Below are 24,348 nucleotides of genomic sequence, written 5' to 3'. Positions count from 1 at the left end.
ACATTAATTGACCCATCCCCAGGTTCATTGTATTACTGGTTACAACTTGTTGTATTGCATTGTTCTCCACTTTTCAAAATAAAGAGAGAAAAAAATGTACTGCATTGTTGTAATGAAATTCTATTTAAATGACATATTGCTATTGCAAGTTCTTTATGTTATGGTTTCCTTGGTAGAGAACATCAGTTAATAAATACACTGTGTAGCAAATCTTCCAAGAAGTCCTTATTGTGGAAACCATCCTTGCACCTCTGGGAAAAGTGGAGTTTTAAAGATACCAGTAGAGTGAAGAAGAGACAAGGTACTTCTATAGAGACTGAGAACTTACCTGCAACTTATTAAAGCATACTTACCTTCCAACAGCTACCTCTTTTACCTACCTCAGTTTGACACTTCAAATTTGGCGTCACGAGGAACAGGATCCAGGTCCTAGTGTTAAGAACATTTAAAATCAGACAATATGTCACAGGACCAGCAGCTGGCAGGATATGCATCTAATATTAGTTCTACCTGCAGGGATTCAGCTAACAGTTAAAGACAAGACACTCCTGTGATGTCTCAACTGAACCCTATAACAGTACTCTGTTACTTTGGGGCCCCATGGCTCCCAACTTATACAGGAGATGATCAAGATTCCGACAGTAACACTCTGAGAGAGTTCAAGAACAAGATGAAAAGTATGTTTTTCGTCTCAACCCTTTAATGGATGGTCAGCAAGTGGAGATTCTAATTGGACAACTAAAGGGACCTGCATTAAAAGAATTTACTTCATGGCCACAAGAAAAACAAAAGAATATGGATCAAATTCTACAGAGATTAGCAGATACCTTCAATATTAGTACCATTTCTGATCTAAAAATGAAATTCTATGTGAGGACACAACAGCCAGGGGAATCTCTGCATGGCTATGCTCTAACCCTACAAGAGACATTACGGAAGATACAAGTGGTGGAAAACACCAAAGTAAGAAATGTTACGAAACCTTGATTAACATAGTCATAGAAGCTGCAGATAGTGAAAATTTTAAAACTCAGATACGTTTGTTTAGACTATGGATGAGCGGGTTTAGTTCCCGAGATCCATACCCGTCTGGACTTCAGGATCCGAGCCCAGATCTGAATCCGGTTCAGGACTCCCTGCCAGACTCGGATCCCAGAACAAGGCAAAATGTCATCATTGCGTTGTCAGATTCTTGTGGGTTTTGGATTCCATATATGGAGCTGCATGTCGCTGATATTTTCAAACTGGACATTGAGAGTGAGGGTTGACAGACCTCTGTCTGTCTGTGGGTGGTGGTGTACAGGGGTGCTGCTATCCTGTGTTGTTCTGGGGTGGTGTCCTGTGCTGGTGTACTGTGCTGTTATTAGTGCTGCTGTCTTGTGCTGTTATGGTGTTGTGTCCAGTGCAGCTGTACTGTGCTGTTGCGGGTGCTGCTGTCCTGTGCTGTGTACAGTGTTGCTGGTCTGGCATTCCCTGTGCTGTTCAGGGTGCTGGACATTGGTGCTGCAGTGCTGGGCTTTACAGGGGTACTGTTCTGTGTGCTGTAAAAATAATGGTGCACTGTGATCATATTGGGTACAGTAAAATACAGGGGTGCTGTGGCATTGTCATGTATGCTGTAAAAATACAGGTGTGCTGTAAAAATACAGGGGTGCTGTGGCACTGTCCTGTATGCTGTAAAAATACAGGGGTGCTGTGGCCCTGTCCTGTATGCTGTAACAATAAAGGGGTGCTGTAAAATACAGGAGTGCAGTCACCCTGTCATGCATGCTGTAAAAATACAGGGTACTGTAAAAATTAAGGGGTGCTGTGGCTCTTTCCTGTATTCTGTAAAAATACAGGGGTGCTGAAAAAATAAAGAAACACTGTGGCCCTGTCCTGTATGCTGTAAAAATATATGGGTGCTGCAAAAATAAATAAATGCTATGGCCCTGTCCTGTATTCTGTAAAAATATAATGGTGCTGTAAAAATAAAGGAATGCTGTCTCCCTGTTGGGTGCTGTAAAAATAAAGGAATGCTGTGTCCCTGTCGGGTGCTGTAAAAATAATGGAATGCTATGTCCCTGTCCTGTATCTTGTAAAACTATAGGAATGCTGTAAAAATAAAGGAATGCTGTGGCCCAGACCTGTATGCTGTAAAAATATAGGGGTGCTGCCTATCTACTGTATACGTCCAGAGGCACTGCTGTATAATTCCATGGGTGCTGCTGTACTTGATCCGAGGTTTAAAGTTTAAATTAAAGCCTAGTGCAGAATATGAAACAAGCTTCAACATCACAACCAGATTAGTGAAAATATATAGCCATAAAGGTGGAAATGGAAATTCCAAGTTTGACAAAGTGTTTTCCAATAAAGTGTGGGAGCGACTACATTTGTGGCCAAAGTCAGTCAGACTCAGAAGAGATAGAATCATAATCCAGCGGAATGTGACATGGCAACATCTCCTACTTCATTTTCTCTGGCAACTGCCGGAGAAAACTAGATTTTCCAAACACACCTATGTCTATATGACTGCATAATAATTCCAGGGGTGCCCTGTCTGAACCCGCTCATCTCTAGTAAATATATTTTCTAGTGTGCACTGTGTACCCAGCATTAGAGAGGTTCTTCTCAATATTTCATATTAGGGACTCAAATGAATGGCTCCAATTAGTCAAACTTAATTTTGATTTCTTAATTTTCAACATTTTGAGATTATTTACAAGATGCACATTTGTTGTACAGGGTTCTTTTTCTTTATTTTGTAAATGTTTTCTCCTTAATAATTGTACAATGTAAGGGCTGCATAGGGTTATCGCAAGACCTTGCGGTGTTAGAAGAACAGAGTTTCACTGATCTTGCCTTGCATCAGCTTACCATTGCACTAAAGCACTAGATGGGCCAGGAGCTCCTTAAAGGCACAAACAGTTTCTGAATAAGGGTACAGCATGGAGTCTCATGGTGGTTTACAGCCAGGAAGCTGTCTGGCTTGCCAGGCTGAGGCATGCTGGTGGCACAGAGGTTAGCATTGCTTCCTCCCACAGTCCTACTTGTAATATGCATCGAGTTTGGACTGTAGAGCGGTAAGCTCCACTAGGGCAGGGACTCAATAACAAAAACATCACTGCACAATTCTGCTTAGTACTGTTCTGAACCCACTCAAACTCAACTTTCCCCATCCAGGGCTGCTGTGGGGGCTCATGAGGGGCTAATAAAACATTTAATGGACTGCTTTATTTAAAAATATAATCAGACTAAAATAAACATAACACACAGGTATGCTCACATGCGTGTAACTGGGAGCTGTGAAAAATTCAAATAAGAAATCTGCCACAAAATATGTTAATAAACATGAAATTAAAAAATGGAAAAAAAGAAACCCAGGAGATTTTAACAAATTAAGTCTCCAGACTCCATGGAGGGAAAAATTGCCAATCTTGATCCTGTGGTATACACATGTTTATTTGCATCCCAGCATTACATCGGAGATTATTGTAATCCCTGAAAATGGAGAAGGGTGTACAAATTCGAAGGCTTTGGCCCCTGATTTTTCATTTTGTCCAGTAATGTCGTAATTATATATGTGCTTGGTTAAGATTCTTTCTGTTCCACACCAACATAGGAGTGGAGGTGAAAGCCTGTGTGTTGTTCTTGAATGCGTGTGCCTCTGTATTTTTTAATCACCTTCTTGACACTGTCCTCTTCCTCTTGCCTCTTCTCATAATGTGAAAATCATCAAATATGGAGGTGGTATGTTTGTAGCTAGCTATGATTCGGAGAGTTTGGCGAGCTTTTTCCAAGGGACAACCTGTCGCTGAAATGATGGGTTTATTAAACTGTACATGACCTGTTTAACAGAAATCCCAAAGGACAATTCCATCTTGCACCTCTTTTTTGTCTTTGCATTATATGCTCTTTGGGGCCTAGTTTTTAAAACTGCCACCTTGTCTGCAACTGCAGTGCCACTCCTAGCTGGGCCTCGTGTTTGTTTCACCCACTTGTGTTGCTTAGCTTAGTCATCCAGCTACAGTACCTCAGTGCAACCTTTTGGCCTGAAAACAATATTGTGAGGTGCGAGGTGTTCAGAATAGACTGGAAATAAGTGGAAATAAATGTCCTTGAGGTTAAAAATACTGTATGAACAAACAAAAATTCTCTGATTTTTTTGTTTTTTTGTTGGCAAAACCAATCCATATCCAAAACACGAACGGAGATTGAGATCCAAAACCAAAACACAAATCTCGAAAAATGTTCAGTGCACAGCTCTAGTTAAGACTTCAATTTCCTGAGAGTTCCTTCTTGAATTTCAGAGAGGCAGCAATTAAATTGATGGGCTCTTACCGAAGTATTGAAGTGACCTTCCCTGAGTTGCCAGGCTTATAGGAGTTGGGCAAGGGAAATTCTTCATGAACGAAAAAAGTCATTTCTCAAGGAGCCAAGAAGCCATTCCATGATCCGCTACAAACATTGATGGGGTGAGTAGAGGAACTAAGTGCTGGCATGGCAGAAATTTGCAAGGAATTAAATAATTTTGCTAGACAAGCCATGGAACCTCGAGAGGTCATGCAACAAGTGGAGCGAAGGAGACTGAACACTGACTGTTGGACTCCTCCATGTTCAATGAGGCATCGACCCACTGACAGATTTGATTCACATGGGTGCCCAATCTGCCGTCGGTGTAAACGGAGCATAACATCAAGAAGGAAATGCGGTCAACCCAGATCTTTAAACTCCCCTGCCCCAAGAATGGAGGACAACCCTTGGGGTTACCAGCAAGAATAGACCTGACACCAGAATGGTGGTGGCAATAGTACATGATACAGTGTCCACTTATAAACATCTTATTGAATGGCATATAAATACCAGCAATACTTGATACTGGGTCCCAGGTCACCAGTATACAGTTAAAGATTGAAGTATTGGGGAGCTGAACTGGTTCACCTTCCACCACTAACATGGTTACAGTTAATCACCAGTAATGGAATGGGAATATCTTTCCATGGATACTGGGAATCTGATATTCAAATTGCCAATGTTCAGCTGCCTAAGCAAAGATGTATCGTTACTAATGTAGATGATGTCAATGCTACCCCTGTTATAATAGGGATGAACGTCCTTCAATATTGTTCCGATGAAGTGATAGGGTCACTGAAAAATGCTTTTAAAAAGAAAAGGACTATGGAGCAATGAGCATTGCAATGCACAATAAAAATCCTTCAGGTGCACCAGAGATTTGCCAATCAGGAGCGAGAGATAGGAAAAGTGCAAGTAGCAGATTATTGACCTGTGATTTTTCAAACTACTTCCAAAACAATTGTGTGCAGCAAGGCCTGTTGTGGACCCCGGGGCACCAGTTACAAAGCTATGGTGGAGCCCAATGAGATTCATTTTCAGGAAGACATAGTTGTTGAGAGATCACTAGATCAAGTGGAAAATGTACGAGTCCGAATTCTGAATCCTCATAACCACCATATTTGGTTATTTCATAATTGCTCAATTGCTAAACTCTTAAAAAAACACTTTTCAATACATTATTGACCCGAGTTTCATTACAAACCAGTGCAGTGTGATGACAAAGCCTGATTCGAAACGAGAAACAGAGGCATAGAGGAAAACCATACAGATTGGGAATGGAAATACCCTGCTTGAACAGAAAGAAGCAGTTCTCCAAGTTGTTCAGGAAAAGTTCAAAGTCTTCAGTAAACACCCTTCGGTTATTGGGAAGATAACCATCATTCAACACCATATTCCCACGGGAGATGCAGTACTAATTAAAGAGAGGCACCGACCCCTTGCACTGGCTCTATACAAACCAGGACGGCAAATGCTGGGGGACATGAAGGCCTCTGGGGTCATCAGGGAGAGCCATAGTCTAGGGGCAGCTCCAATAGTCTTGGTAAAAAAAGTATGTGCAGTTAAGGTTCTGCATGGATTATCGCAAATTAAACAATGTCACACATAAGGATGCATACCCATTGCTGTGTATAGAAGAGTCACTAGGAGCCTTGCAATCAGCCCAGTATTTCTCTACCCTTGACTTGAATAATGGCTATGGGCAGATTCAGATAGCTCTTGAAGATAGAGAAAAGACTGCCTTTAATACTCTAATTGGGCTATTTGAGTTTGAGCGTATGCCCTTTAGGTTATGCAATGCTCCAGGAACAATCCAGCGAGTAATGGAGCATTGCCTAGGAAACATAAACTTTGAAATGGTCTTATTGTACCTGGATGATATTATCATCTTTTCTAAAACCTACCAGTATCACCTTCAACACCTGAGAGAAGTTTTCAAGCCAAGCAGTTAATAAAGTATGGGATAAAGATAAAACATTCTAAGTGCTACCTTCTCAAGCCAAAAGTTTCATACCTGGGCCACGTAGTAAGTGCGGATGGAGTCTCTCCTGATCTAGAGAAAATTAGAGTCATGCAGGATTGGCCAACTCCTCAGAACATCAGAGATGTCAGAAGGATTCTAGGCTTTGTGGGATATTATAATAATAATAATAATAATAATAATAATTATTTTATTTATATAGCGCTCTTTCTCCAACAGGACTCAAGGCGCTTTACAGACATCAAAAACAATGCACATGATACAGAGGATTTGAGTAATACAACTATAGACAAGCAACACAGACATAAAAGAAAAACCTTAAGCCCACAGAAAGCATAACGCAGGATTGGTGCAGGCATTTTGGGTAATAACTTCCAAGGGTTGTGTATTCCACCCTCATAGGTACCAAGTGCAGCAGCCATCTTGGGCGCTCAGCGTAGGATTACCCAGGGTGGAATAGTCTACCCCTAGAAGAGATGACACAAAATGGGGGTGATTTCAGAGTCCTACAGTTTAGAGTAGGGTTCCAACAAAACCACAAGGTCCATGTATTTTTCATCCCATCCACAAGTGTACCATATGGGGCAGCCATGTTGGGCGCACTTTCAAGGTTACACTGTGGGAGGTGAGCCATACAAGGGCCAAGTTCATATATGGGAAAACTGATGCTTATGTAGTAGTATGATGTACCCTGCATGTAGGGCACAATGGAAAGGTGTGCAATCAGTGAAGGTAAACATTACAGGAAAAACACATGGTGGGTTGGAAGCGAGCAATGAAAAGTGGAAAAAAAAAACACAATAGCAGGTAACTAGTGGCAGAAGTAGGAGTGGGATAACATTTTGATCAGATCTTAGTACAGGTTGGTAGGAGAATGTAGGCATTTTATTGAACACTTTGCAAAAATTGCAGCCCCAATCATTAAACTTCTTTGAGGGGTTCCTAACTCTGCTCATTCCAGGAATATTTCTATTACGTGTACCCCACAGTGCCAGGAGACATTCACTCAGTTGAAGAAGATACAGTACTTAACAAAGGTAAGATTGACAGAGGAGTGAGGAGTAAGCCTAAGGGATAGCTCATCTCCGTGCAGCCGAGGCAGACTGTTAGACAGGGCAGGGAACTCCATATAAAGGCATTGCTGTCTACAGGAGAGGTATTACAATACTTAGGCTGTAGTAAAGTGATACACTATATCCAGTTCACAATAACAGCACAGAGATAGTAACAGCAGTCAGATTACAGAAGAATACAAAGATGAACAAATATTGCTGGAGCTAGGAACATCAACAAATCAATCCCAGAACAAGCTGCTCACCACTGGCAGGGCGGGCACAGCCTGAACAAGGAACACAAAACAAATAGAAAAGAAGTGGTAGCGCTGCTGGGGTAAATTATACCAATTTAATTTAAAAAGCAGATATGTACAATACTTTTAAAATTGAATAACTTGAGAATACAAGCAAATACCCAATAATTATTGAAAATATGGAACAATGTAGCATGTATTGGAGACACAAGTGGCTGAACTGATTTACTTCCACAGTGTTAGAATGGACACAAACTTTTGCTACTGTAGCTGCAACATATACAATGAAGCCAGGAAGTGTGTAGTGTCTGATATAACAGCAGTCTTTGAAGATCTGAACACTAGCAGTATTACCGGCTATAGTGATCCGTGATTACTGATCGGGACTGCAGCCTGTGATGAAGTCTTACCCACTAGGTAATTTGCGATCCTTGAGCCATGCAGTGTGTGCTGCTGCGCCCTGCTGTATGGTCCATTCTAGGAGTAGCAGAGAGGTCAGACAGTGTTTGCATGCCATGCGTCCATGGCAAATATTCAGACCAGTCTCATGAGCAGATGACGGCGTAGCAGCGGCTTGAATCCACTAGGGTGTATGGCAGGTGTTACCTCTATGGGAGATGTACGCTGTAGATCACAGTTCACTTTGAAATAGGGCCCGCACTGTGTTTGTGTGTCATCCAAAAGAGCGTATCCTCAGTGTGTTTCTCAGTCTATGTCGCTGACCATTTCTTCAGGAGGATTAGTGAAGGAGATTACAGAAGTAATTAATAAACTACAGGATATAATAAATATATTGTCTGCAAATTCCCAAACTATTTCTTCAGCAGCCAGCTCTAACAGATGTGATTTGCATCTGTCATTTACCCTCAGCTTCTTCTTCCATCTGCTTATTTACCTAAAGAGTCAGTCAGGATTATAAAGTTGCTGATAATAGGCACTGAGCTCTTAATAAACCATTTATCTTCAAATACTCCTGTGAGGAGCAGAACTTACCGGTGTTAGTCAGGAGACCGCTACTTTACTGTTCCCTTTTCTACTCTCTCAGTGAACAGGCAGAGATAGAGCAGGGTTATATTCCTACATCTGCTATTATTGCTAGAACGCATTATTCCCTTCAATCCCTGTGGATTTATACAAGTAAAGAGAGATTGAGGAAGCCTAGTTAGTGTTGTTGAACTCTCTGGTGCCTTGTAACCGGGAAATGTTTAAGAGGAAAACAAGACTCATTTACTAGAGACATAGGTGGTCATTCCGAGTTGATCGCTAGCTGCATTCGTTCGCTGTGCAGCGATGAGACAAAAACGGCACAATGCGCACGCGCGACGTACTATTGCATCGAACTATGTAGTTTCACACAGGGTCTAGCGAAGCTTTTCAGTAGCACTGCTGACCGCAGAATGATTGACATGAAGTGGGCATTTCTGGGTGTCAACTGACAGTTTTTAGGGAGTGTTCGGAAAAACGCAGGAGTGCCAGAATAAACACAGACATGGCTGGGCGAACGTAGGGCGTGCTTGTGACGTCAAAACAGGAACTGAACAGTCTGAAGTGATCACAAGCGCTGAGTAGGTTTAGAGCTACTCTGAAATTGCACAAAAAACTTTGTAGCCGCTCTGCGATCCTTTCATTCACACTTCTGCTAAGCTAAAATACACTCCCAGTGGGCGGCAGCATAGCGTTTGCATGGCTGCTAAAAACTGCTAGCAAGCGATCAACTCGGAATGACCACCATAACCTCCAAAGGATTCTTTACATGTGCACCAACAAGGGAGAAGAGGTTCCCTGATGGACTGTGATATTGGTGTAGTGCTGTGAACTTGATGAATTATCATATAGTCAGCTAAGTCATTGTTAATTGTTGTGGTGACCAAAGCAAGCATTGGGGGTCATTCCGAGTTGTTCGCTCGGTAAATTTCTTCGCATCGCAGCGATTTTCCGCTTAGTGCGCATGCGCAATGTTCGCACTGCGACTGCGCCAAGTAAATTTGCTATGCAGTTAGGAATTTTACTCACGGTTTTTTCTTCGTTCTGGTGTTCGTACTGTGATTGACAGGAAGTGGGTGTTTCTGGGCGGAAACTGGCCGTTTTATGGGTGTGTGTGAAAAAACGCTACCGTTTCTGGGAAAAACGCGGGAGTGGCTGGAGAAACGGAGGAGTGTCTGGCCGAACGCTGGGTGTGTTTGTGACGTCAAACCAGGAACGACAAGCACTGAACTGATCGCAGATGCCGAGTAAGTTTCGAGTTACTCAGAAACTGCACAGAGATGTCTTATCGCAACATTGCGAATCTTTCGTTCGCAATTTTAAGAAGCTAAGATTCACTCCCAGTAGGCGGCGGCTTAGTGTGTGCAAAGCTGCTAAAAGCAGCTTGCGAGCGAACAACTCGGAATGACCCCCATTGTATGATAAATACAGTTGCGGGCATGGTATTGTGTTAATCTAAAAGATACTGCACCAACCCTTTATGCCTGAGATACTCTAGCGGAACCAAGTGAAAGAAGACACGGTGACAAAGAGTTCCGGAACAATAAAACTAATTATTTTTTTTTGGGTGTGCAAACTTTATTGCATTGGTGGTAATTCAGACTTGATCGCTACTGTGCATTTTCTCACAGGCTGTGATCAAGTCTGAACTGCGCATGAGTATGCACCGCACTCCGCAGGTGCAATGTACCACAGCAACGGGGATCTCCGGTCAGCAACGTGATGGTGTGAAAATTCTGAAAGCACCAGCAAACGCAAGGAGATCAACAGTGGGATCAATCCGAGTTGATCGCTCGCTAGCTACTTTCTGCAGCACTGCAATCAGATAGTCGCCGCCTATAGGGGAGTGTATTTTAGCTTTGCCAATGTGCGCATGCCTGTGCAGCTGAGCTCTGCAAAAACAGTTTGTGCAGTTTCTGAGTAGGTCTGAAGATACTCAGCCCTTGCTATCACTTCGGCCTGTCTGGTCCCGTAATTGACGTCAGACACCCGCCTGGCAAATGGTGTACATGCCTGTGTTTTTCCAAACATTCTCACAAAATGTTTAGTTGACACCCATAAACGCCTTCTTCCTGTCAATCTCCTTGCGATCAGCTGTGCGAATGGATTCTTCGTTAAATCCATTGCTCAGCAAAGATCCGCTTTGTACCCGTACGACGCACCTGCGCATTGCGGTGCATATGCATGCGCAGTAGTGACCCCATCACTGTGCAGCAAAAAACGGCAGCATGCGAACAGGTCAGATTGACCCCCATAGACAGTTCATTAATGGTCCTTAATGCTCCCTAGTTATATTGCTAAGGTAGCGTTATACTGTGAAACTGTTGCTTTAATATCTTTTACAACTAAGTAGCATTTGTGTTGCACTAGAATTTCCAAATAAATGAATTACCTCACTGCACCCACAGGCTATTAATGATAACAATGTTCCGCTTAGTCAATGCTGGCTGCCGGCGTCCCGGCTAAGTTCAGACACAGAATACTGATTACCGTAGCGTGGCCGCTGTAATAGTTACCCCTGCACATGTGTAGTGATCCTTCCACTGCGATCAAGCCACCGGACTACTATCTTTATAATAACTACTAGCAGAGAATCCAGAAGGATCCTTAAATATGACCAGACTATAAATCTGTCTGCTGGAAAAATTCTAAAGAATAAAAGGATATCACCATTATTTTCCTATTGATGAAAAATGCCCAGCTATAACACTGTTTTATAATAAGATATTAGATGACTTTAAAACTATATGCAAAGATACAAAGAAAGAGTAAGAACAAAAATAAATACTGTCCACAGGGCCAGATTAACAATGGGGAGGATGGAGCTGCAGCTCCAGGCCCCCCATTGAAAATAGGCCTAGAGGAGGAGACTGACAGCTCTGACAGGATACAACTGTTAGACAGAAAGGAGAAAAAGAATACTCTTGTGTGGGCGCACTCTTATTCTAAATATTGGATTTTGTGGTATACAAAAGAAAGTATCTATAAAACATGACTTTTATTATTCCTTGGTTAAAAATGAGCAAATATTTACCCAAAAGTCAATTCCTTAGACCAGTGATTTTCAACCTTTTTTTATTCGTGGCACACCAAACAATATTTTAAAATTGCCAAGGCGCACCATCAGTTCCCCATAGAAAAAAAACAAAAAACACACATTGGCCCTCACAGTAAAAAAAAACAACAACACATATACATTGGCCTACTCAGAAAAAAACAATCACATTGCTCCCCACATAAATCATGTTGCTCACATATAAATCAATCACATTTCTCCCCACATAAATCCTATTGCTCCCCACATGAATTATTCACATTATTCCCCCCAATAAATACTTATTCTCCCCACATAAATCCTATTGTTCTCCACAGGAGAAATAAAATAACAAATATTAGCCACTACCGGTCAGCTGTCCTCCTCGCTGTCTCTCAGTGGCGGGGGTTGTTCATAGTGGAGTGCTGCGAATACTGAGCAGTGGGCGGTCGGGCAGGTGTGGATGTGTGGGTGGGCAAGGAAAGCTGTGTATGCAGGCAGGAATTGGAAGATGTGTATGCAGGTGGGTGGGCTGGCTGGGTGGTGAGATGCTGCGTCCGTGACCTATGATATCACACTGCCGCGTCTTCAAGGCATAGGTCACGGTCAGAGCATGACTGATCCTCTAAGAAGAGCCCGGGCCAACAGTACACTCTGAAGGTGCTGGAAGCTGCTCTGGCTCCGCGGCACACCTTGCAACTGGTCGCGGCACACTAGTGTGCCATGGCACACTGGTTGAAAAAGCCTGCCTTAGACAAACAAAATACGTAAAAATAAATTAAAAATGCTCTGGTCATACTACATATATCGTAGTTTGAAAATGTGTAGACAAATAAAGTCTTCCACCTGTTTCCCTTGACCAGTACAGAAAGATCTGTATTAATGACGCAAAAAAAATGAGTCAATGCACATTGGAAAGCTGATCACCAGTATTTACATATTTTTTGAGCAGGTAACTATGATAATTGAACGCAGATGCCGCCTAGATATACAGTAAATGCTAAGTATCACAGATAAGAATGGAAAAAAGTGAAAGTGGTGATACTGCTGTTAGTGTTCTGATTGAATCAAAACCCAAATAGATGGTAAACATCTACAACACTCGGTATTATTTGGAGGTCTCCCATCCAAGTACTAACCAAGCCTAGCACTGTTTGACTTTCAAGATCACATGAGATCGGGCATTTGCAGTGCGGTATGGTAGTAGAGTACTCAAATTGGGTGTGACAACACTAAAGAGAGTGCACCTGAATAGGAGTAGAAATATGTCTAATTAGCATAAAGCTAAAAAGAATAGATAAAGATATGGATCTGCTTTCTATGTTAGGCAGGAGGGCAATACACGTCACAAAAGTGTCAAGTCCGCCCCCTGGATCATAGATGAGAGTCCACAGAAATAAGTAAAGTGAGAAAAATTATTATCAAGCTTTGTTAGGCATCAGCAGATAATACTTATTGATGAACTTATTGACAAATACTTGCATACAACACCATGTCAGTGGAAGAAAACATTTTTTGGGCTACATGCTTGTGTTTGTCAGCTGTGCATAATTTAGCTTATGAATTTGCTTTGTTTATATTCATTCACACAAACAACTGCATGTTTTATGGCACCTATATATTCATGTGCATTTTGGATTGCATACAGTGCAAAGGGATTCTTTATTAGGCATAACTGTTATGAGTGCACTTAACATTTAAGGCACTTTATATATTCTACCTTTTCCTCTACAATTTTTTTATTTTATATAAGGATCCAGTTATTATGATTATTTAATACAAATAGTGCACACGTGGTGATACAATTCCTAGTACAAATTTGCTTATACATTTGTGTTCCCATTGGGTGTTTTGCACCCCTAGCTGCTGTATTCATGTTCTATGCATTATTTGGAAATAGATCATTTATTAGTCAGGGTCTTCACCTGGGGGTGGCGGCCTTTATGCTCTTTTGCATGGCTGCTGCCTTCCCAGGGCTTCTGGCGTCTTCACCTGGTGGGTGGCTGTTAAGCTAATTTGCATAGCCGCCAATCCAGGACTTCTATGGTGTCTTCTTTCTTCAGGAGCTCTTCACTGCTCCTCCTCTACCATCGGACTGATGCCGCTGCCTCGTGCTGACTTAAATAAGTCAGCCGGAAGGGGTGGGTAAATGATGCTGTGAGCCGTGATTGGCTCACAGCGGCCATCTTAAATTTAAGAAATTACACTGAGGCGCCATTTTATAAACTGATACTGCTCCGCTGCCAAACTCTGCAGAATGGCAGACAGGGATCTCGTATCTCTGCCTGCCGCTAATACTATCACCTCCACCATGTCCAGCCGCCACCAACACTCATACCTCCGCTGCATCCCACCAAGACCAACGCCCACACATCCGCTGTACCCACACAGTGATGACAGCGTATCCAGTGACAGATCCACTGGCCAATCACTGTGGCCTCACTGACAGGGGCGTGCTTTCATGGGTTGAAAGCATGTCCCTGTATGAAAGCGTCACTTCATTTGGTGCCTCTTTCCAATGTATTTTCAATGGGCTTTTACTGTCCGTGGCTTGGCCCCACCTGCTCCAGCCCCCCGCTCCGGCCCCTTTCCCATTGACAATGGGAGGCACCATGTTCGGTGCCTCCCAACCCCATTTACACAGTGATAATGATTAGATTTATATAAAGGAGATACTTATGACACAGAATATGTGTCATAAGTGGCTTGTTTGTATTATTTTAGTCATTAATGAAAGGGGAGGCACTACCTCCCCTTCCTCCCCTGACTGCACCTCCCTGCTGTGTAGTATCTGTACCGCTGTGTGAGCATAGCATAAGTGCTGCTGTGTGAGAGTAGTATGGGTGCTGTGTGAGAGTAGTATGGGTGCCATTGTGTGTTGTAGTATGGGGGCTGCTGTGTGAGAGTAGTATGGGTGCTGCTGTGTGAGAGTAGTATAGGTGCCACTGTGTGATAGTAGTATGGGTGATGCTGTGTGAGCATAGTAAGGGTGCTGCTGTGTGAGAGTAGTACGGATGCTGCTGTGTGAGAGTAGTATGGGTGCTGCTCTGTGAGAGTAGTATGGGTGCCGCTGTGTGAGCTTAATATGGATGCTGATGTGTTATGTAGTATGGGTGATGCTGTGTGAGCATAGTATGGGTGCCGCTGTGTGAGAGTAGTATGGGTGCTGCTGTGTGAGCATAGTATGGGTTCTGCTGTGTGAGAGTAGTATGGGTGCTGCTGTGTGATGTAGTATGGGTGCCACTGTGTGAGAGTAGTATGGGTACCGCTGAGTGAGTGTAATATGGATGCTGCTGTGTGACGTAGTATCGGTGCCACTGTGTGAGTGTAGTATGGGTGCCACTGTGTGAGTGTAGTATGGGTGCTGTGTGAGTGTAGTACGGGTACTACTGTGTGATGTAGTATGGGTGCTGTGTGAGCATAGTATGGGTGCTGCTGTGTGATTTAGTATGGGTAATTTGGAAAGGGGGGTCAACACAGAGCACTGGAATTTGTTAATAATTTAATCACTTGTGATTTTAATTTGTAATTTACTCACACATTTAGTTTTGACACGGTAGTCTTTCTGGATGTCGCATTCTATGCCAGGGATGGTACCATTGTTCCATTTAATTAAATGAAGCCCATGGGTGCCTATAAATATCTACATTATACTAGCAGTCATCACAGACCATGGATAAGGAATATCCCCAAAAAATCAAATAGTGCGCGTAAGGCGATATTGTGCTTGTGATGAGGACTTTTTTTTCCCAAATTGGGAAAATGCTGGAACACTATGAAAGGAGAGGATATCTGGATAAATTCCTTAATAATGTGAAAGATTATGCTAGGAAATTATGTAGAAAAGGCAGACAATACTACAGTGGAAGGAGAGAGCTTGAGCAACGTTAAGAAGGGGAATTTAGCTGCTGATATGAAGTAGCCATTAAAAATAGCATGATATCTGAAAATATAATATTTTCATCTAAATATAACATCAAATCATGGAAAATCAAAAAGATTGTTTGTGATAACTTCACATTAATGGAATAGGATCCTATATTGAGGAATGTAATTAAAAAAGACCAGCAGTAATCTTAAAAAAACACCAAACTTGTGTGACATTTTAGACCCAAGCATGTTGAAAACTCAGATTGGTATAGATCAGGCATTTCCAACCACGGTCCTAAAGGCACACTAACAGTGCAGGTTTTAGTGATATCCAGGCTATAGCACAGGTGACTTAATTAGTAGCTCAGATATTTTGATTTAACCATCTGTGCTGCAGCCTGGATATCACTAAAACCTGCACTGTTGGTGTGCCCTGAGGACCGTGGTTGGGAATGCCTGGTGTAGAGGAAGGAAGTCAGGTTATTGGCTATCACATAAATTTGTAGGTAGCTATCGATGCACTAAATCTATCTGCTTACCTTACACATTATGGTAAATAAATCAACCAGTATAACATCTGGTGTGACTGGGGAAACATTTGAAATCAAACAATTTAGGAATTGTGAATCCAGTTACTGTGTGTATGTTCTCCAGGGTCCGTGCTCCCTGCAATATGTAGGGAAAACCACTAGAACTATTAAGAGCAGGTTCAGAGAACATAGATGCAATATCTTGATTAGAAAATTCATTCATAGTGTATCTCGTCATTTTTCAAAATACCATGAAGGAGATCCGAAAGGTTTATCTATTGTGGCAACAGGAAAATATAATAACACAAAAAGGGGAGGTAATATGTTTAGACAGTTCTATATAGGTGAATAGTCTTAACTTACCCCCACCTAGCACTCAGTAACCCAAAAACTTCTACTTCCCATCATCTTAGCTTTTTAAACTAGAGACTCCCACTCCTAAAGGCCTCAATGATGCATTGAATTGTACATGTTTAGATGGTTAATTAAGTACATTCCATCTCCTATGACACCCAATGTAACCTATTATGTTTGATATGGATATAGGATGAAGACGAGGTTGGAAAAGGAACAGGTTGTTCTACACTTTTATCCCACTAAACCATAATAATAGGTCAAATATACAAACCGGGGATTTCTTTGAGGGTGAGGGAAAGACTAAGGAGGGAGAAAATCTGGTGAAATAGTTGAAAATATCCTTTGAAAGAACTAGTAGTTTTTTCTGTGGATGTAGAACCCAATCTGGCAGATTGTTACTTACAAGTGTTAATTTATGTGTAAAGTTAGAATTCTAAATGGAGGACTTTAATTATTACACATATATGTAGGTATGTTTTCTTATATTTACAACGTCACATTCCCAAGAGATTGTTCATATATGTGTGTTAATATAGGTTGTATATGGACTAGAATATATTATATTGGGACCTTGAATAAAGAGCACTTGGAAATCACAGAGTAAATAACACTGTTTGTGAATATAAACTGAAAGGTGCTAGCAAGCAATTAATAAGGTCATTTGTTATAGTTGGGAGACTTATACTCTAGTAGATATATTTTTTTATATTGGTATAGAATTTCCATGAGGATTTTATATGAATGTTTTATTAGTCTTATTAGTTCTGAAATCCATGAATGTGGATAACATACGTATGGAGACTCATCAGTTCATACAGCTGGGATTAATTAATAAGGAATCACAGGTATAAAAGAGTAAAGGACCAAGGAGTCTGCAGTCTTGATAAAGTCCCAGTGCATTGTGGGATGAAACACGTTGACACTATCACTCACTGACTTACATCTACTGCACCACCAGCACAGGGAGATATGCTGCTGTAAGTGACTGAAACTACCCCGGCACTGTGGTCTGCACTGGCAGCAACAAACATCTGGCAGCTAACTAAACAGAACTAAATGCTTACTAGCACTGTTACCTGCCTGGGACGGTGATATCCTCACCACCGGGAGAATAGGAATGGTGGCTTGATCGCAGTGGAAGAATCACTACATGTGAGCAGGGGTAACTATTAAAGCGGCCATGCTACGGTAATCAGTATTCTGTATCTGAACTTAGCCGGGACGCCGGCAGCCAGCATTGACTAAGCGGAACATTGTTACCAGTAAGAGCCTGTGGGTGCAGTGAGGTAATTCATTTATTTGGATTTTCTAGTGCATCAAAAATGCTACTAAGTTGCAAAAGATATTAAAGCAACAGTTTCACAGTATATTGCTACCTTAGAATAACAACACTAGGGAGCATTAAGGGCCACTGATTAACTGTCCATGTCCTGCAAGTCACCAGGGACACTTAATGAACAAGTCTCATGCAATTATATTTGTATTTTATTGTGTGATTTTTATTTTTATTTTAAGATTTATGTTTAAATTAAATGTACAGGTATATTTTATAAGGTAAAGGTCTCCCAATGTTTACTGCTGAGCATGCAGCCACTTTATTATATGTTTATTGTAGTTTACAAGAAGCATGGTGCTATACTTTAAATTAATTTGTCTGAATGGAAGACACTACTAATCTTGTGGTTCATAACATACCTCAGCTGTCTAATGAGAAATTGTTAATCAATTAATTTGGGCAGTGGGTTGTGGGTTTGATTGCCACCATGTGCCTTTGTGGGGTTTGTATGTTCTTCCAACTTGCATGACTCTCCTGTGGGTGCTCCGGATTTCTCCCACATCCCAAAAAATATATTGGTTGGTTAATTGGCTGTCAATCAAAATAAACCCTAGTGTGTGTGTGTGTGTGTGTGTGTGTGTGTGTGTGTGTGTGTGTGTGTGTGTGTGTGTGTGTACATGGGCAGACAAGACAGGCCAAGTGCTTCTTATCTGCCGTCACATTATATGTTTCTATATTTCTTAAATAATGCAGATACTGTAGATATGTAAATTCAGCAGGTATGGTAACTCAAACTTGTTATTTTATAATGTATTTTATGATATTCAAGTCATTTCTCCATTCACTATGACAGTATCGAAAAATATATATTCTTCCTGAATCAGATCTATAACACAGAATTAAATAAATAGGTTCTATGCATTTCTGAGTAGAAATTAGGCAGAATTCTCACAAAGGGAGGCAATTACAAGACCACCTGTCAGGATCCCAACGACTACAATGCCGACACCGGAATCCCAACAGGTGGTGAAATGCTGCCACCGAAATACCAGCGCAACAGGCTTTTTCCCCTTTCCTCACTTTCCCACTCGCACAGCCAATTATGCAAACAGAGAATGAGAAGCTGAATGAGCAGCAAGAGCCAGGCAAGCAAGGGAACCTTTAATGGGATCTTGTTGTGTAATTGAGTTTAAAGGGTTCTGTGAGAATTGGAGTTAATTAGTGCTGGGGGTGAATGGATTAATAAGTGCAAAAAAGATATATAATATATCAGGAAGTGCTATAGTCAAAAGGAATAGTTTATTACATAATATTCTAAAAACAATATAGTAAAAAGTAGTGATGAGCGGGTTCGGTTTCCGAGAAACCGAACCCCCCCGAGCTTTACCTTTTTTACACGGGTCCGAGCAGACTCGGATCCTCCCGCCTTGCTCGGCTAACCCGAGCGCGCCAGAATGTCATCATCCCGCTGTCGGATTCTCGCGAGATTCGGATTCTATAAGCAGCCGCGCATCGCCGCCATTTTCACACGTGCATTGGAGATGATAGGGAGAGGACGTGGCTGGCGTCCTCTCCGTTTAGTAGAAGTCAGAAGACAGTTGATTTGATTGCTTGTGCTTGTTTATTACTATAATTGTGGGGAGGATTGGGGAGCAACTGTTAGGAGGAGTACAGTGCAGAGTTTTATTTTTTTTTATCCGTTCTCTGCCTGAAAAAAACGCTCCATACCATATCTATGCTCAGTGTGCTGCATGATATATCTGTGCTGAGTGTTCACACTGCTTAATTGTGGGGACTGGGGAGCAGCTATAGCAGGAGTACAGTGCAGAGTTTTGCTGACAGTGACCACCAGTATACGTTTGTCTGCCTGAAAAACACTCCATATCTGTGCTCACAGTGTGCTGCTTTATTGTGGGGACTGGGGACCACCAGTATAATTAATATTATATATAGGAGGAGTACAGTGCAGAGTGCACTGCTGTACCTACCTCTGTGTCGTCATCCATTAAGTATACTATCCATCTACATTCCTATACCTGTGGTGCATATTAGTTTAGCAGTTTGCTGACAGTGTCCACCAGGTCCAGTATATACTGTATATAGCAGTACGGTAGGCCACTGCTGTGTACCTACCTCTGTGTCGTCACTCGTCATCCATAAAGTATACTAGTATCCATCCATCTACATTGTATACCTGTGGTGCCTTTTTTTTAGACTAGTTTAGCAGTTCGCTGACTGTGTCCACCAGGTCCAGTATACTGTATATAGCCAGTACGGTAGGCCACTGCTGTGTACCTACCTCTGTGTCATCACTCGTCATCCATAAAGAATACTGGTATCCATCCATCTACATTGTATACCTGTGGTGCCTTTTTTTTAGACTAGTTTAGCAGTTCGCTGACAGTGTCCACCAGGTCCAGTATACTGTATATAGCAGTACGGTAGGCCACTGCTGTGTACCTACCTCTGTGTCGACACTCGTCATCCATAAAGTATACTAGTATCCATCCATCTACATTGTATGCCTGTGGTGCCTTTTAGTTGCGTGCAGTAAATATAGTAGTAGGCCATTGCTATTGATACTGGCATATAATTCCACACATTAAAAAATGGAGAACAAAAATGTGGAGATTAGAGGGAAAGATCAAGATCCACTTCCACCTCGTGCTGAAGCTGCTGCCACTAGTCATGGCCGAGACGATGAAATGCCATCAACGTCGTCTGCCAAGGCCGATGCCCAATGTCATAGTAGAGAGCATGTAAAATCCAAAACACAAAAGTTCAGTAAAATGACCCAAAAATCAAAATTAAAAGCGTCTGATGAGAAGCGTAAACTTTCCAATATGCCATTTACGACACGGAGTGGCAAGGAACGGCTGAGGCCCTGGCCTATGTTCATGGCTAGTGGTTCAGCTTCAAATGAGGATGGAAGCACTCATCCTCTCGCTAGAAAAAAGAAAAGACTTAAGCTGGCAAAAGAACTGTGCGTTCTTCAAAATCACAAATCCCCAAGGAGAGTCCAATTGTGTCGGTTGCGATGCCTGACCTTCCCGACACTGGACAGGAAGAGCTTGCGCCTTCCACCATTTGCACGCCCCCTGCAAGTGCTGGAAGGAGCACCCGCAATCCAGTTCCTGATAGTCAAATTGAAGATGTCACTGTTGAAGAACACCAGGATGAGGATATGGGTGTTGCTGGCGCTGGGGAGGAAATTGACCAGGAGGATTCTGATGGTGAGGTGGTTTGTTTAAGTCAGGCACCCGGGGAGACACCTGTTGTCCGTGGGAGGAATATGGCCATTGACATGCCTGGTCAAAATACAAAAAAAATCAGCTCTTCGGTGTGGAATTATTTCAACACAAATGCGGACAACAGGTGTCAAGCCGTGTGTTGCCTTTGTCAAGCTGTAATAAGTAGGGGTAAGGACGTTAACCACCTCGGAACATCCTCCCTTATACGTCACCTGCAGCGCATTCATCATAAGTCAGTGACAAGTTCAAAACTTTGGGCGACAGCGGAAGCCGTCCACTGACCACTAAATCCCTTCCTCTTGTAACCAAGCACATGCAAACCACACCACCAACTCCCTCAGTGTCAATTTCCTTCTTACCCAGGAAAGCCAATAGTCCTGCAGGCCATGTCACTGGTAAGTCTGACGAGTCCTCTCCTGCCTGGGATTCCTCCGATGCATCCTTGAGTGTAACGCCTACTGCTGCTGGTGCTGCTGCTGTTGCTGCTGGGAGTCGATCGTCATCCCAGAGGGGAAGTCGGAAGACCACTTGTACTACTTCCACCAAGCAATTGACTGTCCAACAGTCCTTTGCGAGGAAGATGAAATATCACAGCAGTCATCCTGCTGCAAAGCGGATAACTGAGGCCTTGGCAGCCTGGGCGGTGAGAAACGTGGTTCCGGTATCCATCGGTAATTCAGAGCCAACTAGAGACTTGATTGAGGTACTGTGTCCCCGGTACCAAATACCATCTAGGTTCCATTTCTCTAGGCAGGCGATACCGAAAATGTACACAGACCTCAGAAAAAGACTCACCAGTGTCCTAAAAAATGCAGTTGTACCCAATGTCCACTTAACCACGGACATGTGGACAAGTGGAGCAGGGCAGACTCAGGACTATATGACTGTGACAGCCCACTGGGTAGATGTATTGCCTCCCGCAGCAAGAACAGCAGCGGCGGCACCAGTAGCAGCATCTCGCAAACGCCAACTCGTTCCTAGGCAGGCTACGCTTTGTATCACCGCTTTCCAGAATAGCCACACAGCTGAAAACCTCTTACGGCAACTGAGGAAGATCATCGCAGAATGGCTTACCCCAATTGGACTCTCCTGGGGATTTCTTACATCGGACAACGCCAGCAATATTGTGCGTGCATTACATCTGGGCAAATTCCATCACGTCCCATGTTTTGCACATACCTTGAATTTGGTGGTGCAAAATTATTTAAAAAACGACAGGGGCGTGCAAGAGATGCTGTCGGTGGCCTGAAGAATTGCGGGCCACTTTCGGCATTCAGGCACCACGTACCGAAGACTGGAGCACCACCAAACATTCCTGAACCTGCCCTGACATCATCTGAAGCAAGAGGTGGTAACGAGGTGGAATTCAACCCTCTATATGCTTCAGAGGATGAAGGAGCAGCAAAAGGCCATTCAAGCCTATACATCTGGCCACGATATAGGCAAAGGAGGTGGAATGCACCTGACTCAAGCGCAGTGGAGAATGATTTCAACGTTGTGCAAGGTTCTGCAACCCTTTGAACTTGCCACGCGTGAAGTCAGTTCAGACACTGCCAGCCTGAGTCAGGTCATTCCCCTCATCAGGCTTTTGCAGAAGAAGCTGGAGACATTGAAGGAGGAGCTAAAACAGAGCGATTCCGCTAGGCATGTGGGACTTGTGGATGGAGCCCTTAATTCGCTTAACCAGGATTCACGGGAGGTCAATCTGTTGAAATCAGAGCACTACATTTTGGCCACCGTGCTCGATCCTAGATTTAAAACCTACGTTGTATCTCTCTTTCCGGCAGACACAAGTCTGCAGAGGTTCAAAGACCTGCTGGTGAGAAAATTGTCAAGTCAAGCGGAACGTGACCTGTCACCATCTCCTCCTTCACATTCTCCCGCAACTGGGGGTGCGAGGAAAAGGCTAAGAATTACGAGCCCACCCACTGGCGGTGATGCAGGGCAGTCTGGAGCGAGTGCTGACATCTGGTCCGGACTGTCGTCTACTGTCACTGCATATGATTCTCTCACCATTGAAAGAATGGTGGTGGATTATATGATTGACCGCATCCAAGTAGGCACGTCAGACAGTCCGTACGTATACTGGCAGGAAAAAGAGGCAATTTGGAGGCCCTTGCAGAAACTGGCTTTTTTCTATCTAAGTTGCCCTCCCTCCAGTGTGTACTCCTAAAGAGTGTTTAGTGCAGCCGCTCACCTTGTCAGCAATCGGCGTACGAGGTTACTTCCAGAAAATGTGGAGAAGATGATGTTCATCAAAATGAATTATAATCAATTCCTCCGTGGAGACATTCACCAGCAGCAATTGCCTCCAGAAAGTACACGGGGACCTGAGATGGTGGATTCCAGTGGGGACGAATTAATAATCTGTGAGGAGGGGGATGTACACAGTGAAAGGGGTGAGGAATCGGAGGATGATGATGAGGTGGACATCTTGCCTCTGTAGAGCCAGTTTGTGAAAGGAGAGATTGATTGCTTCTTTTTTGGTGGGGGCCCAAACCAACCAGTCATTTCAGTCACAGTCGTGTGGCAGACCCTGTCGCTGAAATGATGGGTTCGTTAAAGTGTGCATGTCCTGTTTATACAACATAAGGGTGGGTGGGAGGGCCCAAGGACAATTCCATCTTGCACCTCTTTTTTCTTTCATTTTTCTTGGCATCATGTGCTGTTTGGGGACAATATTTTGGAAGGGCCATCCTGTCTTGATTGACACTGCAGTGCCACTCCTAGATGGGCCAGGTGTTTGTGTCGGCCACTTGTGTCGCTTAGCTTAGTCACACAGCCACCTTGGTGCGCCTCTTTTTTTCTTTGCATCATGTGCTGTTTGGGGACAATATTTTGGAAGGGCCATCCTGTCTTGATTGACACTGCAGTGCCACTCCTAGATGGGCCAGGTGTTTGTGTCGGCCACTTGTGTCGCTTAGCTTAGTCACACAGCGACCTTGGTGCGCCTCTTTTTTTCTTTGCATCATGTGCTGTTTGGGGAGTATTTTTTGGAAGGGCCATCCTGTCTTGATTGACACTGCAGTGCCACTCCTAGATGGGCCAGGTGTTTGTGTCGGCCACTTGTGTCGCTTAGCTTAGTCACACAGCCACCTTGGTGCGCCTCTTTTTTTCTTTGCATCATGGGGGTCATTCCGAGTTGTTCGCTCTGTAAATTTCTTCGCACCGCAGCGATTTTCCGCTTAGTGCGCATGCGCAATGTTCGCACTGCGACTGCACCAAGTAAATTTGCTATGCAGTTAGGAATTTTACTCACGGTTTTTTCTTCGTTCTGGTGATCGTACTGTGATTGACAGGAAGTGGGTGTTTCTGGGCGGAAACTGGCCATTTTATGGGTGTGTGTGAAAAAACGCTACCGTTTCTGGGAAAAACGCGGGAGTGGCTGGAGAAACGGAGGAGTGTCTGGGCGAACGCTGGGTGT

General features: G+C 43.1%; 1 protein-coding gene and 1 pseudogene across 1 annotated transcript in view; one reads left to right on the top strand and one right to left on the bottom strand.

Moving 5' to 3' along the window:
- The window catches only part of LOC134965389 (nicotinamide N-methyltransferase-like), a 76,670-nt gene that overhangs the window by 48,577 nt on the left and 3,745 nt on the right, over positions 1 to 24,348 (top strand). The gene's annotated exons all lie outside the window — the stretch shown is intronic.
- On the bottom strand, positions 12,731 to 12,849 carry LOC134967115 (5S ribosomal RNA; annotated as a pseudogene).

Source organism: Pseudophryne corroboree, chromosome 10 (genome assembly GCF_028390025.1).
Source record: "Pseudophryne corroboree isolate aPseCor3 chromosome 10, aPseCor3.hap2, whole genome shotgun sequence".
NCBI classification, from domain to species: Eukaryota; Metazoa; Chordata; class Amphibia; order Anura; family Myobatrachidae; genus Pseudophryne; species Pseudophryne corroboree.
The sequence above is the reverse complement of the archived record's forward strand: the minus strand, read 5'-3'. Positions and strand labels throughout refer to the sequence as shown.